Genomic DNA, 6,732 nt, shown 5'->3' on the forward strand with positions numbered 1-6,732 from the left:
ATTTTTATTGCAATTGATACTTGTAATTATGTCATTATTGCTAACTATGTACTTTGACCACCCCCTCCCCTGCAATGTCTTAATGACGCTGAGGGCACTGTAATAAATAAATAAATGAACTGAACGTTTCGATGCGCTGTAACTTTAATTACAACATTATGCTGCACTAATAAGTGTCTTTGCGTAGTATGAGAATCCTTCAAATAAAAAAAGTATTCCAGTATCTGTATCGCTGTAACTGTATTCCGGAATACTTTTTTCGTCTTATTGCAAAAGTATCTCCGAAATATCCCGTTACGTTAAAAGCAAATGTATCTCAGTATCTGTATTTTAGGCTTCCGGTTCATGTATTTCGATATCTGTATTCCGGAATACTTTTCTGAGTATCTCTGCCCAGCCCTGGACGATACGCAGTGGATAGTGGCGCGGGCTATAGACGTCAGACTCTGGAGTTGTGTGGCGCCACCTGTCGGAGAAGTATTGAGTAGTGCATAGACCGACTCTTTCGCATAGTTTGCTATGGGACCAGGTGAAACTAGCGAGTGCGAAACAACGATTGAGCTTAATATCGCGTGTGTTTGCGCATTTAGCACTCAGAACGAGAGCTATGAATTGCTCTCCGCTAGTCGGACGCGCCACCGAACCGTCGTGAAGTGCTTGCTGGATAATTCGCCTGAACGACGGCGAAAACAGCAGCAGACGAGAGCCCTCCGCACGCTACGAAGAAACTCCGCAAAAGACGCACTGTTGCGTTGTGAATTGCCACGGACGTAAAAGACTGAATAACAACGTTCAGTTTTACCGATTTCCATAGTTGTCGTACGAAGAAGAAAGGCGAGAGCGCTGGATACGGGCCGTTGCGAGCGTGTTCGGTAAGCGAAGTACCCGCGTTCTCCACAGCCGGTGGCATGAATGTGTGGCTCTGCTGTTGTTTTGCGTAGCCGTGATGCAAAACCGTGGTAACCTTGACTATGAAGCTCAGCAGAGGCTCTGACCGCGGTGCTTGTCGTGTAACACGAAGTGAGCAGCTAGCGGCAGACTGGAGACGCGTGATACGCACACCGCGACGAGTTGGTCGTCACAACACAGCATCGCAGACGTATGTACGTTTTGAAGGCTCAGAGTTCTGGTTCTAACTAGCTAACACCACGTGCGTCATACAAGTAAATCGCAGAATGTTGGTCGTGACCCCCTTCAGGTTTGTTTCGCCCGTGTCCTCCGCGGTTGCCGTAGCTATCTCGGAGGCCACGGTTTTGCCTTTGGTTGTACCCCGCGAAAGTGGACACGCACGTATCACCATTTGCAGTACATACAAACGGAAGACGACCATCAAGAGAGCATTTGAGGATGCGTAATAAAACACTCCAATGCACAGGAAGCGAGAGATGAATTAAGGGAGAATGCAACTGAAAAGGCGAAAATCGCCGGAGCCAATTCGCCCCTGATGAACCGAGTTTTGTACCACTGATCGTAAGATGCATAGCTAAGTAAATTGATCGTGTATGTAGGTACTTTATCGCTGTGGCATACGTATATACCCGATTTTAACGCATTTAGGCTCCAGAGAACGGATGTCGGAGGGCTTGCCTCGAACTCGGTGTCGTGTGATGCTCGCTTGTACTTGCGAGTTGCAGCGCGCGGGAATAACTAAAACTTATTTTGTTGTACTCGCAGTTCGCTTTGATCAGCTTCCTTTGTTTCTGAAGCGTGGATTGGCGGAAGAAGCTTTCCAGGTCCTTGATTTTCAGGAAACCGCGCCTCGACACCAACGAAAGAGGAGGGTTATATTGCGGCCTATGCACATTCGCTTGCGGACGGCTCTCCTTGCACTACCAGTTAGTGCCAGGGCTACGATGAGGGAGCTGGTGGCGGTGTTTTTCGCAGCGCCGCCTGGGCAGAGTCTGACGTCTATATGTACTACGTGAAACACTTTTTTTCTAAAATGAGGCAGGAATGCAGCAAGTACAGCCTTGCGATTGTTGAATAATATCGTGCGAGCGTCGACCGCAGGATACGGTAGTTTGTAATATAGGCGAGGCCTGCGTCGCTCGAGCAGCAACTGCGAACTTCGATCATGAGGGCGCGCTATCTTGACAGACATCAGTAGACGGCTCGAATACGTACTGTGCTCTCACGGCTTTCTTCGCGTTCACACCACAGATTGCATGAAAATCGCCTCACGGCCGTATGCGTTCAAACCAGCGTTTCGTAGTTTCACACGAGATCGGATCGAAAAGAGTTAGCTGTTAGCCTTACATCGTATAACGTTACAATATGTTGCTATGAATTCATTGTTTGGCCCTTGCGGCGAAACCGTGATTTTTTTTCAAGTGTAATAAATCTGCCTGTGTCTTTCGCTTCTTTTTTTGTGTCACGCTTTCAATAATGCTTTACCTTCACTGTATCTATCAGTTTCAGCCTACTTTAAAGTCGCACACTTAGGACATATACAATACATGTGTCACATGCACCCGGAACTCGCAGTACGTGCGGTGAAATTTGGAATGAAATAGCGCGAAATTAATGGGGTCCACTTTCTTTAATGTATACGTTTAAATTCATTTATTTGCTCAGATAACGCATTCTACTTCATTAATAGCAATTTTGAACCTTGCCCAGTTTTGGACACACTACGTAACTGAACACGTATCTCCAAAGGTACCACTCAAACGAGACATAAGTTCAGGCGAAGATGGAGGCATGAAGAGATGAAGAGGTTCTCGAACTGGGAATGTCGCTGCAGCCAACGTTTCCACAAGTGCAATTGTCTTCGACAAGGCAGCAAGTTAGCAAGACAAGTGCACTTGTCCAAAAGTTGGCTCCGGCAACATGAGTCCCTGTTCAAGAATATTTTCATCTCGTAACGATGGAGCTGTCATTTTGTTGACGTGAAATGGGAACGTGTGTTAGTGAAAACTGTCCTGTACACGCAATAGTCTGTGTTCAGTGCTGGTGCTGGCATGCATAACTGCTTCTTCCATATTTAAAAAAAAATAATGTTGAACAGATTGTTAACGTTGTGAGGGATGAAGAGGTGAGACAATAACCACAAATGCCCACTTATGTATCGTTATGCACACCCTTGCAATTTTTAATAATATCGCAGTAGCGTCGACCGTAGGATACGGTACTTTTTAATATCGGCGACAAGCAACGAAATCAGCAACGCGACGATCAGCGTCACATCTGCTTTCTGTACGTATATTCGCGCATATAACGCTGATAGTCCGTATGCATCTCGACGCAAACACTGCAGCAGACGGCGCTCGCGCCCCAATGGGCTCTCTGCACTTGCGCATCATGCAGGAAATCTCGTTATATCTCGCCTATATCAGGCACTACTACGTCCAGGGGTCAACGTCCGCGCGATATTATTAAAACACTTCTAGGGTGTACATATAGTTATTCCCAATATATTCAAAATATATTAACATGGTGTGAGTATATATGCTCCGTGTAATCACTACTATTCGTGGCGCGCAATTAAAAATGAGCTATTACATGAGCTATTTCATCTATTCAGTTCTCGAACCAACAGATTGCATTCAACTTGCATTTCTTCAACGAACTCAGGTTATATCGTAATGCTCGTGAATTCAAGCTGATGCAATATCCGCAATGTTGTTTCGCCTTTTTGCATATTTTTCGGGCACCCTGGTAGCATAGTAGCTATGGCGCTTCCATGCGAAGTTAGAGGGCTTCAGTTTAATTAACGCCATGGCGGACCAATTTTTATGGGGTCGAAACCAAAAGAAAACAAAAACTGTCGACTTAGGGTTAGGGGCGGGTTATAAAGACCAAATAGTCAAAGTTAATACTGAGCCTCGCAGCATGATGTGCTCATAATCAATGCGTCGTTTGCGCACGCGAAGCCGCGTAATTTTTTACAATTTTCTGCGTAATTCAAAGTCAGTCAATCAGTTACCTATTGTTTTATCTTGCACTGATGCCCCCACCGCACATTAGCACTTTTTTTTTGCTTTGGCAGGCAGCGACCGCTTCTGTATGCAGCAAAACGGTGGTCATGACCTTGAACGCCACCCATCGGCGACAGGAAGCACCAACGGCCTACAATGGATCGCAGTAGTGTGAACAGTCAGCGGGTGCAGCGGATTCCTGGTGCCGCGGATGAAGGTTGCCAGTCTTTTCGGCGGTGCTGGCTGGCAGCTGCTATGTTCCATTGCACCTGATGAGCTGGTCAAGCAGTCATCGTTGCCGTTGATACCAGCTGCATATTGGCAGAACGGACTAGCGGGGTACCGTGCTATGACTAGACGGCTGCAGGCACGGTTTGCGTGCATGCAAGTTGCCTGGTCACGCGTGGTCCGACAAATTGCTGCTGGCACAGTCTGCTGGCTGCTACCATCGACTGTCAAGATCAGGTAGCAGAAGGACGGGCATTCGCTTGTTCGGAAGCAATGTGGCAAGATTGTCGACGGGACCGTTCTGCTTCAGCCGGCCGTGATTTATTTTCTAGCTTTTCATATTTATGCGCTGTCTTTTTCTTAATGCAAATATTGCGAGTTCTGATAATAAAGCTTTTCGAATGTCACGTCTGTTTAGTTTCATGAGCACGTTTCGAGTGTCCGAAGCCTGCACCTTTCATAGAAATGACTGCGTTTTTCACTTCTAGGCGAGGAGCATTGTCTATAATACCAGAAGTGCCTACGTATATTCATCTACCCTATGTGTAAATACCTGCAAGAAGTCTGTACTTGTTTCCGTAGATTTGAGTTTTCTAATGCAGAATTCTTCGGAATCGAATGAATAAGAAAACCAAAATGAGTTAGATGCTCTCCCTATTGGTCGGTATTCTCTATGTTGAAACCGCCGGAATACATTTTTCTTACCAGGAGATCATGGGTGGCTTAAGTCGTAAACACCAACGTGCAGGGCACAGAGGGGTCAGCTTCACTGAGTTAAAGTCGGGAAGGCTGATAAAACAGCGAAGCTTTCTTCGTCGCAGTGCTAAGCTGTACTAAACTCAAGTATTCAACATCATTTCGAAGCCAAATCATTTGGATGATCGGTTTGTACAAGCTAAAGTGGTTTAGCGGTTTCTTTTTGCAACGTCGTCGGAAATGTCTCTTGCATGGTAGCCCACAGTGTACGTCTACGGGTACATTCACAAATGACCCCGTCTGCCATGTTATCCAGTGCCGTGAGATGCCTACGTATACTCATTAAGAATAGGCGAGGAGAAATGAGTCGTTCTTCAATTCATTGAGCTTGGGCAAAGCGTCAGGAAATGGGTGGTACTTGTAGCCGTTACTCACCTCAAAGCCCGCATTTTACCGGCAAGCGAAGAGTCTATAGCCGATGGGCTATCTATGGACAGCTTCTTCATTTTTAGTGCAGCAGAGGTGAGTAGTGGGGCATGCCCAATTTCTGTGGTACATACCCGCTAGGAAAGAATGAAAGAAGGGGAATTTTAAGGGTTAGTTTTTGATTTGTTAGAAATACCAGTAATGAGAAATAACCGGCAATCAAACCAAGGAAAGTATAGGGCGTGTTATTTGTAGCAGTGTGATATAAAAGCGAAGAAATTAAGTGAACGAAAAGATAACTTGCCGACGGCAGAGACCTAATCATGCTACGTGACACCAGCAGGCAGAAAAAATGAGGAGGGGCGAAGCATGTAGGGAAGGGTGTGTCAGTTCCTCCAACGCGAAACCTGTGGAGGGGCGAAGCATGCAGTGTGCGCCGGTGTTCCCACAGCAAAATCACTGGTAATGGCAATGAGACATAAGAAAGATTAGACAACGGAGACCCGCAATCCGCTTTTAGTTAACGTGCACGCTGCGAATCTTTATTGTTTAACTATGCTCAAGAGAAATCTCCCACCGGCACTACATTGCAGGCTAAGGTCCAGTGCCTATATATACGGGATGGCCGGTGAACGGTTGTGCAGCGCGATCACGTGGTTTTTATTGAGATAGCAATTATATGGACCGTCTCGGCTGGAAAATGTCCGCCCCCGTCGCCGTGATGCACCGTATATGTATAAGTATGTATATATATATATATATATAAAGCCCCAAAGAAAAATAATTCAGAAAAATGCTTCCGAAGCGCGGAAACGAACCAGGGGACCTCTTGCTCCGCAGCGAATGGCGCTAGCCACTACACCACAGATCGCAGGTCTTCCGCATAGCTAACGGCGAGCGTTATATACACACCCTTTGCCGCTGAACGGACTCAGAGATGGCCGACGCTCATAAGCGTTTCTTCATTACCAACGAGATGGCGCTAGGAGCGCGACGAGCGCATTTAAAAGTCGTCGGCGAACTCGCTCGCTTCTTCTTATATTTGCGCAAGGAGAACCTTGACCTTCCGCTGTCTGCTCACGCAGTTTTCTCGTGGTGAGGGCAAGAGGGATGTTTCAAGCTTTAACCGTGATGTCCGCGCTCATGTTACGGAGCGCCGCCTAAACGGACGCCGCTAAACGAACAAACAGAAGATGAGCGCGAACTATCAATTGTCACAGCTCGACACTTGAAGCACGCTAGTTTCCTTCGCTGCTTCGGCCGCCTTTGTAACAGGAGCGCTGTTCAAACTGAGAGTATCCATTGGCGAGCCTCACTTCGTATAGCATTAGTTTCTTGCTATCGCATTCATTGCTTCGCCCTTGCGGCGAAACTGTGATTTTCTTTTCTTAAATCAAGAAACTCGCTAGCAGACGCTGCCTGCGTCCGCGTTGTCTCTCGCGGGTGAGGGCGCGTTCTCGTTTCT

The sequence above is a fragment of the Rhipicephalus sanguineus genome, chromosome 1 (assembly GCF_013339695.2).
Source record: "Rhipicephalus sanguineus isolate Rsan-2018 chromosome 1, BIME_Rsan_1.4, whole genome shotgun sequence".
Lineage (NCBI taxonomy): Eukaryota > Metazoa > Arthropoda > Arachnida > Ixodida > Ixodidae > Rhipicephalus > Rhipicephalus sanguineus.